Here is a 15,238-nt window from a genome sequence, read left to right on the forward strand (position 1 = left end):
TGTTCAGGTTGTCTTTTCACTTTCTTGGTGGCGTCATTTGAAGCACAAGTTTTCAATTTTGATGAAGACCTATTTATGTTTCTCTTTTGTTGTTTGTGCTTTTGGTGTCATAAGTAAGATCTATGAACAAATCTAAGGCCTCAAAATTTTACCTCATATTTTCTTTTAAGAGATTTACAGTTTGGGCTCCTACATTTAAGTCTTTGATCATTTTGAGTTAATTTCTTCATATGGTTTAATATGGGGATTCAACTCTATCCTTTTTCAAGTGGTTATCCACTTGTCCCAACACCACTTGTTCAAAAGATTCTTCTTTTCCTATTTAATGTATTTCCCCCCCAAAGACCAAAGCCTTTATGTTAACAAAGTACACTGAAAAGTTTACATTTATGTATACCAGCCAATGGCTGGCTCACTCAGTAGAGGATGCAACTCCCAATCTCAAGGTCATGAGTTTGAGCCCCATATTGGGCATGGAGCCTACTTAAAAATAGTTTACATTTATTTCCATATATTTTATGAGGAAAATCTCAACTCTTGTTTATATATAGGAAATCTAAATAATACTTATAATTTTGTTAGATAAAGATGTTGTTAACTCTGAGTAATATAATGGTTATAGGTATTTAGAGAAAAATTAATATAGGTAGCCTGAAAGATGACCTTGGTGAAAGTCATGGATCCATTACTTCAACTTGAAACTATCTTCCATTGGTACATACATACAGTACTTACAAAGATGAGTAAAAACTTCATACCAACTTAATTCCTTCTTCCAATCCCCAGTCACAACTTTAGAAATTACTGTGGAAATTTAACCTTTAAAATGTAATAAATAAACTTCAATAGCACCTTTCCTTTTCTCTTCTCTTTAAAAGTGTCAAGAAATGTCATGCCATTATAGACCAAACACTACTGTGAGCAGTGAAGGCCAAAGAAGTCACCAAAACAGCAATGCAGAGATTTAAGATATTATAGAGCAAAGTGATTACTTCTTTCCTTTCAGACCTTCTTTTATCATGCAGGAAGTTACATTTCAAGTTCCTAACAGAGTTAGTATTGATTCAGTAGAATCTAAATTGAACAAGAGATTCTACACAGGTCCCCTTTATAAGAAAACAAAACCTCACAAATATCCAACACCCCATTGCCAAAAATAATAAAATAGGAAGATGTAGCCTACCAATAGTTATTATTCATCTATATCAATTAATATAGAAACAGATAAACAGGCCAATGAAACAGAATAGAAAACCCAATAGGATGGATACTAGATCTATGATGTGCTGGAGCCAGCTTCTACTAGTTCCCAAGAGCACATTTTTAAATTACTAGAAGCTTGAAATTGACATTTCACAAGCCCTATTACATAGATTCAATCCAAAGCTAATAGCTGATTTCTTATCTGAAATCTTTATTTTTATCACTCAATAATTTTTGACAAGGGAGAAGGCTTACTTCACATGTGCTTTACTTCATATAACACATAATTAGTGGATTAAAGAATGAATGAATGTATTAACTGCATTTAAACTTACAGGCCTTAGAAATAATTTTTCCCTTCTTGAAATGTATTTTCTTGGATATGGCACTCAAATAGTTTCACAGCATAAAGCTTTGCCTTAAAACCTCAGCCTGAAGCAAAATTTTAAAAGTATCTGGTTAAAGGCGTATGAGGTAAGACTGGGTAACTATGAAATACAGTAAGTTTACTTTATGCTTACACTCTGTTCCATCTGCCATTGCCTTCTGAACATAATGAGGTATGGGGGGAGCACCCTAAATGCTTCAGCCAGTGGTTAGTGGAGAGGGACGGGAAGTGTAATGGCTTACATGTTTCTATCCTAGTTGGGACAAGAATCTGCTTGTAGCTCAAACCTCAATTACAAAGACTTTTTCTTTCTCAAGCAAAAGGTGTTTCAAAACTTCTTCCAACCCCTAAGGATAGCAAAGAGCATAGAACAAAGAGTGATGAAATATACTCAATACAAAGATAGGTCGTAAACTGCAGCTTCCTGCAAACAGAAAGAAAAGTCCTTTGGGAACTTACTGGTAGCAGGCATTTTTTAAGAGAGAAAAATACCTCCTTAGCAATACAGTTGAAAGAGTTTGTACTTAAAAAAAGAAATTTGCGGGGCGCCTGGGTGGCTTAGTCGGTTAAGCATCCAACTTTCGCTTAGGTCATGATCCGCGGTTCGGGGTTTTGAGCCCCGCGTCGGGCTCTGTGCTGACTGCTGGCTCAGAGCCTGCAGCCTGTTTCGGAGTCTGTGACTCCCTCTCTCTCTGACTCTCCCCTGCTCACACTGTCTCTCTCTCTCTCTCTCCTAGAAATAAAAAAAAAAAAAAAAGAAATTTGCACAAGTGTATAAGTGAAGAGTGAGTTAGATTCCCCAATATAAACATGTATATCCCAGTATGGCTCTAAAGAGCAGCAGGTGGTGTTATAGCTTGAGGGACCATGGAATCTGAGTTACTCCAGGGTACAGACTACCCCCAGACTTTCCAGGTTTTAGTGAGAAGGAAATGGAAAGTTTGTGGCAAAACCACAGCCATTCATCTGAATTTCACTGTTAAGGTTAATAATTTAGTGAAATATACAGCTCTTTTCATAATATGAATGGATTTGGCTATTCTCAATGAATTCTTTACAAAGTCTTGAGTAAGCAAAATCCCTTGCCATAAGTCAAGACTCCTAAATGGACTCATATGGACAGACTTGCAGGGTATCTTTGAATCAAGACTAAAGATTTATGCAAAATTTCATGTAAATATGTGAATTTTTCTTGGTAAAGGATCCATCATTTTCTTTAGATTCTCAGTGAGATGTGAAACCCTAAAAAGGTAAAGAACCTGTATTTTGAATAAAAATCAGAACTGGGCATGTTATACCTCATGCATCTAATCAAGATTCTGGTGTTCAGAGCAAGAAAACTAGGGAAACAACCCACATATAAAAATATGCACTAACGGACTATTTTCTGTCTGAGTTTCCTACGTTTTACACCATTTTCATGGAGAAGAAAACACAGAGGCAGCATAAACGTTTTTCTCTAAAATCATTAGGGTCATAAAGTGTCCAACAATTATAAATCTTATCTTTGCAAACATTTCCATCCATTTCCTCTTCATGAGCAAAATCACTTGGTCAGCATGTTTAAGCTCCATCTGTAAATATAGGTCTGAAGAAAAAAGCTAGCCAAAAGAGAAGGAAGCAGCAGGGACAAGGCACATTAAGTGACTTGTGGGTCTACTGCGTTTTTCATTTAGGTTCTGGGCACCAACCCCAGTGTTCATTTTCAAAGCTACACAAGCATCATGACCACCATGTGCCTGGAGGTAATGCCGGAGCCTGTGAGTCTGAACAGTGCAAGAGACAAAAGTACATCTGAGAGTTCTCACTGAAAACAAGAGAATCTCACATAAAGTTATTCAAATCCTAGAATTAACATTTTTCCCATTCCATACTTGGGGGTAATACTAAGATACAAAAATATTTGGCAGAACATATAAGGAAGAAAGATGTGCATGTGTGTGTGTGTAAAGGACAGGTGATAAGGGAGAGGATCAAGAAGGTGAAAGCTACCAAAAAGCTTCAGTGTGCTAAGGGAAGTAGAGTCCCGTTTATCAAGTAACAAACACAGTCCCTACCCTTGTGATTATTTGGCCAATGTCATGAGTAGAAATCTACTTATTGTATATTGCTTATTTAGGATGATCCATTTCAATATATGCCCTTATAGCCTCCAAGTGAGGCATCTAATATATAGTGTGCACAAAATAAGATCCTTTAGAACAGTTTTACACCATATATGCACTATTGAATTTATACATTGGATCTCAGCAAGTGATTGACTGGAGAGAAAAAAAGGTTGGACTAGGCATGCTGGGCGGTGAAGGGACCAGGATTCTATAACACACAGCAGCTACACATCTGGTTTGACCAGCGGTTTCAGCCTATGCAACATTAGCAGTGGTGCTGCTGAGGTGGTGGAGCTATTTTACATTAACCACTTTAGTACTACACAAGACAGGTGTCATCCAGCATCAGGACACAAGACAGGCATCAACCAATATCAGGATACAGCTATAGGGATGTGTGAACCATTCCTGTTTGTAACTTTAGGAAATGGATGTTGATCCTAGACCATCTTAATATTACTACTTGAGGAACAGGACAGATAATAAGGGCAATATACACAACCCCGACTAAAGTTCTGGTGTAGTCTGGACAGTGAAGTGGTACAACATTAGAAAACTTTAGAACTAGGGTGACTTGATGGCACAGTTGGTTAAGCCTCTGACTCTTGATTTCAGCTCAGGCCATGATCTCATGGTTCCTGAGTTCCAGTCCCACATTGGGCTCTGTGCTGGCAGAGACTGCTTGAAATTCTCTCTCTCTCTCTCTCTCTCTATATCTCTCTCTCTCTCTCTCCCTGCGCCTCCCCGACTTGCTCATTTTCTTGCTCTCTCAAAATAAATAAATAAACATTAAAAAAAGAGAAAATTAGGGGCGCCTGGGTGGCTTAGTCGGTTAAGCGTCCGACTTTCGCTTAGGTCATGATCTCGCGGTTCATGGGTTCGAGCCCCGCGTCGGGCTCTGTGCTGACTGCCAGCTCAGAGCCTGGAGCCTGTTTCAGTCTGTGACTCCCTCTCTCTCTGACCCTCCCCTGCTCACGCTGTCTCTCTCTCTCTCTCTCCTAGAAATAAATAAAACATTAAAAAAAAAAAAAAGAATAGTGAGCAAGTTTAAAAAAAAAAAAAAGGAGAAAACTATAGAACTTCGGCTCTTTTTGGACTGCCCCCCCCACCCCGGTGTTTGTGCTCTCTCCTTCAAGTGGGCCTCCTCCTCAAGAGTCAGAGTCACCTCCACAATCTCTGAGATTCCATTCTGTCCCAAGATGCAAGAAACATGAAGGAAGACATCATCCTTTATTCCACAGAGACCCTCAATCATTGTGGAAATAGGATGCACCCGCCTAAGATGCTTCATTAAACTTTCTGCCAAATCTGCTGTAACAGTCCAGTGGCCCAGGATGTGCAGCCTTTCAGCTTGAACACCTCATAGGCACTGTTAACCACCTGTTTGTGAAGCTTTTCCCACTGTTCCTTATCTGCATCAGTGCCTAAGTCAGGGTGCAGATTCTTCAGGGAGAGACCAGCAACATATACTCTACTCCCTATATGCACCCCTGAGTTTCCACATTCCCCTAGTACCCACTCATGACAGCTTAATGGGTGAATTTCCCCATTAGGTTGCAGAACCAGGCTGAATCCAGATTGCAACCACTTCCAATAACACAGTTATCAAGAAAGCCACTTATCTTCCAAGCCACAGAGGTCAAGGTATCCACTTGACTGGAAACAATAAACAACCTGCATTTTATAATATGCATTATGAGGAATGATGAATTTACAGATGTTCATGTTAGGCTGGACCAGATTAAGATGGCCTTCTTTCTCCCTCTTGCTGATGTGCTTTGGCTGTGATAGCAACCAGCTTGGAGTCTGCAGTCATGTTATACACTTTTTGCCTGTGACAATTTTTGTCATTCATCTGTCTATGGAACTGGTATTGTGGATTCAGTGATAAATAAGGATGCAGGGGGTCCCTGCCTAAAGCAGGGAGGTCACATTAAGCCAAAGGAGTGTTGAGGCACCTGTGGTTAAAATAAAATAATAAACTAAATGTAATGGTAAATATTATGTGTCAGTGTACCTGGGCCACAGTACCCAGATATTTGGTCAAACATTTTTTTGGATGTTTCTGAGAGAGCGATTCAGATGAGATCTACAAAAATAAATTGGTGGACTTGGAATGAAGCAGATTGTCCACTATAATGGGTGGGCTTCATGCCCTCATTTCAAAGCCTGATCTTCAGAACAAAAGACTTACCTCCTCTAAACAAGAGAAGAACTCTGTGGCCTATGGCAAATTTGAACTGCACCATGGGCTCTTCTCTGGGGTCCAGACTGCCAGCCCACCCTGTAGAGTTTGGATTTGCCAACCTTCAAAATTCCATAACCTAACTCCTTAGAATATCCTATAAAAATATATATACACATGCATGTATACACACACACACACACACACATACACACACACACACACACACATCCTATTGGTCTGTTTCTCTGAAGAGCCCTACTTTAAACCAAAATAAAATAAAGCAGATATTCAGTTGCACTTCTAATGTTATGAGGAAGACTTTACAGACTTTCAATGAAGTCTAGCAGGAGCCAGGTTGTTGGGGTCCAATTGGGAGACTGTCAAAAAGCAACTTTCTGCTAAAAGTGCTGAGACAGTAACAGTAGAAGATCCACCTGCCAAGGAACTGATGAGATATTTCAGGAGGATAGGGCATTTCTTAGGGGAACTACCCCTCCAGCTCTAGCCTAGAGCCTTGAAAACAAGGAGTTTATCTAACATGGATTGTTTTATTATTTTTAAAAAGATTATATATTTCATTAGAGAGAGAATAAGTCTTCCAGATTTGGATGCCTAGAAATTCTAAGAAAGAGGGTTCTGGCTAGAAATTCTGTGAAATAGCAGGGTCAGGGATTCTCCTTAATTAATGAGGCCCTCTCTGTCACAGACAATGCATGTGGAGCTAAGGAAAAGTATAAAGGATACAGTGTGTAGTGAGCATAAAACTTTCTTAGAGAAAAAAATGTGCAAATATCCAAATGTTCGAGTTTAAATATAAGACAGCAATATATGGCAATATACCTACCAACATATGACTCTCAGGTGAGTGATTTAGATAAGAAGGTTAAAGGTCAGGAACAGCTCTCTGTGGGCTATCATGTTCTGGAGAAAGTGGAGCTTAGCCATAGGCTTAAATGGAACTTGTAGTATCATGGGCTGGTGTTTACATCGAGATGGACATCTAGGAGAACCTTTTGATTTAATATGACTTGACACGTGTGTGCACATATAGAAATAGGTTGTTATATTTAAAAATATATTTATATTCATTTTTAATTTTATACAAATATATATGATTTCTTTATGAGATGGTTGTCAAAATGTGGTAGAAGTAAAACAAAAAGCTACGCCAGTAGCAAAAGGCTCTCCTAGTTCCTAGTTGAATTAAAAACATACTGTAAATTAAAATAATATTTTGATATATTATTTGTATTTGTTTCCTGCTTCCTCCTGACATCCTTATGATTGAGAATGAATGGACAATTAGGAACATTTTATGTTTTGTAAATTGCCATAGAATATTAACTAAGTTTTGTCTGAAGCCATAAATTATTACTTTATCTAGAAATATTCTCCAGTTATTATTGCAGATGGTGTGCAGCTTGTAGGGAGTCTAAATATTGCAAAACAGCTATCAGAGCTGCAGCCACAAAGTCCAGACCCAATGTCTTGTACCCCCGATGCCGGCTCCTCCACCCATGTGCCCTCCCAGTTCTTTTGGGTTCTAAGTCCAATAGGATCATTCTCAAGGATCAGCTAATTCAGAATCTTTTTTTTTTTCAAGATTTTACTTAAACTCCAGTTAGTTAAAATACAATATAACAGTAGTTTCAGGTGTAGAATTTAGTGATTCATCACTTAAATACAATACCAAGTGCTCTTCACAACAAATGCCTTCCTAATACCCATCACCCATTTAACACATCCCCCCACCCACCTCCTCTCCAGCAAAACTCAAGTTGTTCCCTATGGTGAAGAATCTGTTTTCTTGGTTTGCTTCTCTTTTGTTTCCCTTGTGTTCATCCATTTTATTTTTTATATTCCATATATGAGTGAAACCATATGGTATTTGTCTTTTCCGACAGGCTTATTTCACTTCGCATAATACTCTGTAGCTCCATCCACATCATTGCAAATGGCAAGATATCTTTTTTTTTTTTTTTTTGGGCTGTGTGGTATTCCATTTTATACATACACCACATCTTCTTTATCCATTCATCAGTTGACGGACTTTTGGTCTTTTTCCATGATTTGGCTATTGTTGAAAGTACTGGTATAAATATTGGGGTGCATGTGTCCCTGTGAATCAGCATTCCTGTATCCTTTGGATAAATTCCTAGTAGTGCTATTGCTGGGTTGTAGGATAGTTCTATTTTCAATTTTTTGAGGAATCTCCACACTGTTTTCCCCGGTGGCTGTACCAGTTTGCATTCCCACTAACAGTGTAAGACAGTTCCCCTTTCTCCACTTCCTCTCCAACATCTGTTGTTTCTGGAGTTATTAATTTTAGCCACTCTGGTGTAAGATGGTAGCTCAGTTTTGATTTGTATTTCCCTGATGATGAGTGATGTTGAGCATCTTTTCATGTGTCTGTTGGCCATCTCAATGTCTTCTTTGGAAAAGTGTCTGTTCATGTCTTCTGCCCATTTCTTCCCTGAATAATTTGTTTTTCGGGTGTGGAGTTTGGTAAATTCTTTATAGATTTTGGATACTAACCCTTTATCCGATATGTCATTTGCAAATATCTCCTATTCTGTCAGTTACCTTTTAGTTTTGTTGATTGTTTCCTTTGCAGTGCAGAAGCTTTTTATCTTAACGAGGTCCCAATAGTTCATTTTTGCTTTTATTTCCCTTGCTTTCAGAGACATGTCGAGTAAGAAGTTGCTGTGGCTGAGGTCAAAGAGGTTGTTGCCTGTTTTCTCCTCTATGGTTTTGATGATTTCCTATCTCACATTTAAGTCTTTCATCCATTTTCAGTTTATTTTTGTGTATTGTGTAAGAAAGTGGTCCAGTTTCATTCTTCTGCATGTTGCTGTCCAGTCCTCCCAGCACCATTTGCTAAAGAGACTCTCTTTTTTTCCATTGGATATTCTTTATTGCTTTGTAAGATTAGTTGGCCATACATTTGTGAGTCCAATTCTGGGTTCTCTATTCTAGTTCATTGGTCTATGTGTCTGTTTTTATGTCAATAGCATACTGCTTTGATGATTATAGCTTTGTAGTAGAGGCTAAAGTCTGGGATTGTAATGTCTCCTGCTTTGGTTTTCTTTTTCAACATTACTTTGGCTTTTTAGGGTCTTTTGCGGTAACACATAAAATTTAGGATTGCTTTTTCTAGCTTTGAGAAGAATGCTAGTGCAATTTTTATTGGGATTGTATTGAATGTGTAGATTGCTTTGGGAAGTATTGACATTTTAACAATATTTGTTCTTCCAATCAATGAGCATGGAATATTTTTCCATTTCTTTGTCTCTCCTTCAATTTCTTTCATAAACTTTCTATAGTTTTCAGCATACAGATCTTTTACATCTTTGGTTGGCTTTATTCCTCGGTATTTTATGGTTCTCAGTGCAATTGTAAATGGGATCTATTTCGTGATTTCTCTTTCTATTGCTTCATTATTGGTATATAGAAATGCAACCAATTTCTGTACATTGATTTTGTATACTGAGACTTTGCTGAATCCATGTATCAGGGCTAATAGCATTTTGGTGGAGTCTTTTGGGTTTCCCATGTAGAGTAACATGTCTCTGAAAAGTGAAAGTTTGACTTCTTCTTTGCCAATTTGGATGCCTTTTATTTCATTTTGTTGTCTGATTGTTGAGGCTAGGACTTCTAATACTATGATAAACAACAGTGGTGAGAGTGGACATCCCTGTTGTGATCCTGATCTCAGGGGGAAAGCTCTCAGCTTTTCCCATTGAGGATGATATTGGCTGTGGGCTTTTCATATATGGCTTTTACGTTAAGGTACGTTCCTTCTATCTTGACTTTCTTGAGGGTTTTTATTAGGAAAGGATGATGTATTTTGTCAAATGTGCATAATTGTTATAAATAATCTTATTTTGTGCACTATATGTATAAAAATATAGTGTACATTGCCATATGATGTAAAAAGGAAAATCTATATATCAACAATGTAACCAACTATCCATGTCATACCAACTAAAATTCCAAATAAATTTTGAACAGTGAAAAAATATATTGTGAAACAATGACTTCTAATATTTAATTACCTTCTTTAAATCCTGATGGAAAACGCTTGTTTATAAATAAATCTTCCCTGGGCAGCTGGGTGGCTCAGTCAGTTAAGTGTCTGATTCTTGGTTTTGGCTCAGGTTCCTCATGGTGCCTGGAGCAAGCTCTGCATTGAGCTCTAAGCTAACAAGACTAAGCCTGCTTGGCATTTTCTCTACCTGTCTGCCCCTCCCTTGCTTGTGTGTGCCCTCCCCCCCCCATAAATAAATAAACGTTAAAATAAATGGATAGATATAGATAGATAGATCTTCCCATTTTAACTAACCCTCCCCCCACACACAACATACAATATTGGAAGTGAAGTGAATAGATAGCAAGATGTCAGCTGAGCAATCTCTGACTATGCTACTACAAATGCTATATTGCTATTCAATGATAAGGTCCTCTATGAATTGGGATTTGAGCTAATCTTAGGCATAGTTTCATTCTGTCATTCTTTACCTTCTGCTCTGTTCTAGGCAGGTAGGGATAGGAAGCTGACTCCTGTAGACTGCATTTCAAAACCATCTGTACCATCTGGTTTCTGGCTAGGTTTGATCAATGAGGGCACTGGCTCACAGGGGTAAAAAAGGCAGTGGACTATTTCTCCTCTTCTTTGTGTGCCTCAAGTCATTGATACACAAACCACAGCTTTATAAATCTTCCTATATTTCACTTTTGCCCTATGGCTAAATGCTCTCTAGAATACTTACTACTAGAAGAGAAGGGAAGACTATCTTCTTAAAATTAAAATAATGATAATAAATAAACAAGACAAAAAAAATAAAAGAACAAACAAAAACTGAAGTCTCAATAAGAGAACAGTCTGCAAGCAAAATTTGTATAGTTAATGCGTTTTGTCAGCAAACTATAAAGAGTCCTTAAGAACTGTGGAAATGATTGGAGGTAGCAATCAAAATTATTTTTAAATCTTCTTACAAAATTATCTCTATTGGGAGCTACTCTAAACCTAAGAGTTTAATTTATATTTTTAAAAGTTAAGAATGTTCAAAGATGTTTAGTTTTTGGTAGTGCCATAAATTCCAAAGAATGCATTGGCCATATTCAGTAAGCAGATTATTTTCTGAAAGAATAGCATGATTCTCCATTATCACAGTTGATGTAACAAATCATAGACTTTGCTCTTCTATCAATCATAGACTTCACTCTTTTCCTCCCTAAAGATACTCACTTCCCAAGTTTTCTGTTTCTCTTAAATTCTATGTTTCCTCAGCAGTGTCTTTATCATTGGTATACTTTTTCTTTTTTTACTTTGGCTATTTCTGGTTGAATTATTTCAGCTATTTAGAACTACAAAATTCCCTAAGGAAATAACTATTGATCTCCTGTTAAGGCATGAAGATGACTCTCAAGCACGTTTTCCTAGAACTTTTGTGAAACACTAAAGAAAGCAAGGTTACAAACCCCAGCTCAAATCGAAAACCAAACAAATAGTTGACTATATCCTGATAGGAATCACTAGGGACATCACTCCTTAGACAATGAGGAAATAGTTCAACTTCCATAAGTTCTAACTTTACTTTTTACATGCTCAAAGCATTAATTTTTAGTCACTGGGCTTGTGAGTCAGTATTAAAGGGTTTGAGATCAATTCTTAATAATATATTTTTTCTATGGTATCCTACATATCTGGAAGGATTCATATGCAATGCAAAATGTCTTTCATCCTTCAGATCTACCCTGCCTCAACTAAGTTGAAGTGCTATCTTTTGTCAACAGATGACATCACCACCTACCACAACTTGTTTTCCTTTATGTAGAGATGGTATAATTTTCCCATGAGGTATAAGGTCTAAGTTTGATGTTTGATTAAAAAAAGGTAAAATTTAGAGCTCAGAAAAAATTACATGCTTCCTGGGATTTTTTATTATGAGAATAATGAAGGAAGGACTGACTTTGATCATAGGTCTGAGGGAGAAATACTGATGTTTAGTCATGGATTACCCGAGACATTGGAAAAAGCAAATCAAACATTCAGCCTATCAGATGAACCCAAATAAGTGTTGATATCTGTAAATAAGGATCTTGGACTTTAGACCACCTAAGGTTTTCTACTAGATCTAAAATACTGTGATTGTAATGGTGTTGTTTCTTTATAGTCTCTGATCTTGTGACATGGAGCCCTTAGTGAGCCTATATTTATTCATCCCTTTTCCTACATTTCTGTCATTTCATTTGGAAAATATAATTATAAATGTTATCTTCTTGAGAAATTTCATTCTCCATCTTTTTTTCTACTTTGTGACAGAAGCCAGTGATGCCATAGAAATTCTCTGGGGACATTATGGATATTCCTCAATGTTCTGTGTCCCTCACCAGGGCATATAACTGTTGAATTAAAGAAATGGCTTAGACTTCTGCTTCCAGTTAAGATGTAGAAGGATGCAAAAGACCTTTGCTTTGACAGTAATTAGAGAAAAGAACTAGATAATATAAAAGCCACACTTCTCTATGAGACCACTAAAGAACAGTGGCAGCAAAGAAGCCTTGATAAACTACATTGCAGAGAGAAATGAGCTCATTACAAGAGAGTAGAAGATGGCAGCAGCTTCTATCAGAGATAGGAAGACTTTGTAGGAGTGAGGGGAAGTGGCCAGTCCTTTCTAGGATGACTGGGCTGGTGAGGAAAGAACAATCACATGGTCCTGGGCATTTACACAGTGATTGGACTTCAGGGTCAAAAGTGAATCCAAGATACCTCTCCTCTCTCAGCTCGAGATCAAAAGGCTCCAATGGTCTTTCATTCACAATATTTGGAAATCTCTCCCTCTCTTCTCTCGCTCTTGCTCTCTCAGTAGAAAAATGTGATAAGATTTAGATGACATAGAAATAGACTCAGAGATAACCTAGTTACTGAAATTAATAGACAGGAACTTTAGAACATCTACTATAAATTTGTCAAAGAATTTACAAGAAAATGCATATTGTGGGTAAAGAAATGTGGGTAATGCATTAAAAAATGCAATGTCTGAAGTCAAAATTTATTGGATGGGCTTAACAGCAGAAAAAAGAATGAATGAATTTCAAGCACATCTATAAAAATTATCCAAACTGAAATAAAAAGGAAAAAATGTTTTAAATCAGAAGATCTATAACTGTGAGATAATATCACACAAATATAATTGGAGTTACAGTAGGAGAGAAAGTGGGTCAGGAAAAAAAATTGAGGTATTTTTTTCTCATAGCAACAAAGTGCTCATTTCACAGTGGTATCTCTCTCCTAACTGTTCTCTCCCTTCCTCCTCTCCCAGGGCTAGAACTGGTGTGGGTATGTGGGCAGTGCTGTTGGTTTAAAGGATGGATAGTCCTGAATTTCAATAATTAAATCATAGTAAGCTTGCTCTAAGACTCAAGGTGAGTAACTGCTGAATCCATGGAAGACAATGAGCCAGTAAGTACCAAGTAGTTATAAGTACTGTGTCATTCCATTTGTTTAGTCCAAACATAATAAAACCCAAATTCTGAATCTCTGGGGCAAGTGGAGGTTGGGGAGGAGGGCATGGAAGCGGTCTTAAACATCAGCATTTCATTTAATCAGTTTATAAATAATCCGTCTGTTTTCTCTTCATCAGATTTTTCAAATGTTTATTTTTGAGAGACAGTGAGAGTGCAGGAAAGGTGCAGAGTGAGGGAGACAGTCCAAAGCAGACTCTGAGCTGACAGCAGAGAGCCCAGTGTGGGGCTTGAACTCACAAAGGGTGAGATCATGCCCTGAAGTCAGAAGCTTAACCAACTGAATCACCCAGGCACCCCTCTGCATGGCATTTGTAAAATATAAACCTGAAACAACTGAAGGGAAAGGAGAAGTGATATAGCAAGTAAATCTGGAAATGCTCCTTTTAATAACTTATTCTGCCAAATCTAATTTTTTTAATTAAAAAAACTTTTTAAATGTTTATTTAGTTTTGAGAGAAGGAGAGAGACAGAGTGCAAGCAGGGGAGGGGCAGAAAAAGAGGGAGACACACAGAATCTGAATCAGGCTTCAGGCTCCAAGCTGTTAACACAGAGCCCAACGGGTGGCTGGAACCCACAAACATTAAATCGTGACCTGAGCTGAAGTCCGAGGCTTAACAGACTGAGCCACCCAGGTGCCCCTTACTCTGCCAAATCTTAACATGTAATGAAATGGAAATGACCCAGAGTGGAAAGGCTAAGGAGTCTAAGGAGCAGAAGTTCATCTATGAAGTACCTTGATGGATGTGGTTGAACTGGATGAGGCTTAAACACTACCTCTAGTTCAGCCAAGAGGCCCCCAAATGGTGTTGAGAAACTCCTATTCTTACTAAAAGATTCACTTGCGGGGGAGATGGGGGAGGGATGTTCCATCTACACTGGTAGGAGTGGCAGCAGTTACTGGGAAGCTACTGTGGTATGCCTCCATCTCCTGCTGGCACCTTGTCAAAACTCTGAATAAACAAGGCTACAGGAAAGGAAAAAAGATCAAAGATATTTTAATCTTGTATAATTATAAGAAGACTAAATGGGAAAATTCATATTTCATTCCATATTTCACATTTCCCAGCTTGTCAGCCAGTATTTAATGATCTTTTGGCACAGTAGCCTCACTTTCCTATGTTTTTGAAATTTTCTGATTATAAATTGTGTCATTATATAAGTGTTGCCTGTTATTCTGGAATATTCTTGTTTAATGGAAGAATGACTGGAGGGAAATTTGTGATACTAACTGATTTGACCAGTGATTTTAGGTGATCTCTGGATGTAACATGTTCTTGGGCAAATGGTGATACACCACCGAGCCTTAGAGACCATGTAATTCTTCTGGAGTACCACCCCAGAATGACATGAAAGACCAAAGGTGCAAGTGAGGGTGGAGCAAGGGGTTAGAGACTTCCTGGTGGGGGTTAAGTATGGAGGATGGGGGAACCAATGGATTTTTTTTGAATGAATGGATTTAAATGAATGGCTACAGAGCTGTGTGGAAAATAGGGATAAAATTAGGAAAGAAAGAAGGAAGGAAAGAAAGAAAGAAAGAAAGAAAGAAAGAAAGAAAGAAAGAAAGAAAGAAAGAAAGAAAGAAAACCCCATTAGTAAAATTCTAGGAGTTACATGAATAAATTCCATGTAAGGTTACTTTCAGCTTATGTTTGAATAATAGCTGCCTGCTTCTCCTTCTGAAAGGCTTCCAAGACTACATTCTATCCCTTTCCCTTTTGGACTCTTAGATTGCCCTGAAGAAACAGTCTTTGCATTTTCAAAAGCTATGGTGAACATGTCTCCTTTTACTTTCAAACTTAGATGAGAAAAAATTGAAA

At 37.8% G+C, this 15,238-nt stretch overlaps 1 pseudogene; it reads right to left on the reverse strand.

Annotated features, from left to right (window-relative positions):
* Nucleotides 1-2,760: 2,760 nt before the first annotated feature.
* Nucleotides 2,761-5,554, reverse strand: LOC120243553 (annotated as a pseudogene).
* Nucleotides 5,555-15,238: the final 9,684 nt, after the last annotated feature.

This window comes from Hyaena hyaena, unplaced genomic scaffold (assembly GCF_003009895.1).
Source record: "Hyaena hyaena isolate Hyena2069 unplaced genomic scaffold, ASM300989v1 scaffold_344, whole genome shotgun sequence".
Classification (NCBI taxonomy): Eukaryota; Metazoa; Chordata; class Mammalia; order Carnivora; family Hyaenidae; genus Hyaena; species Hyaena hyaena.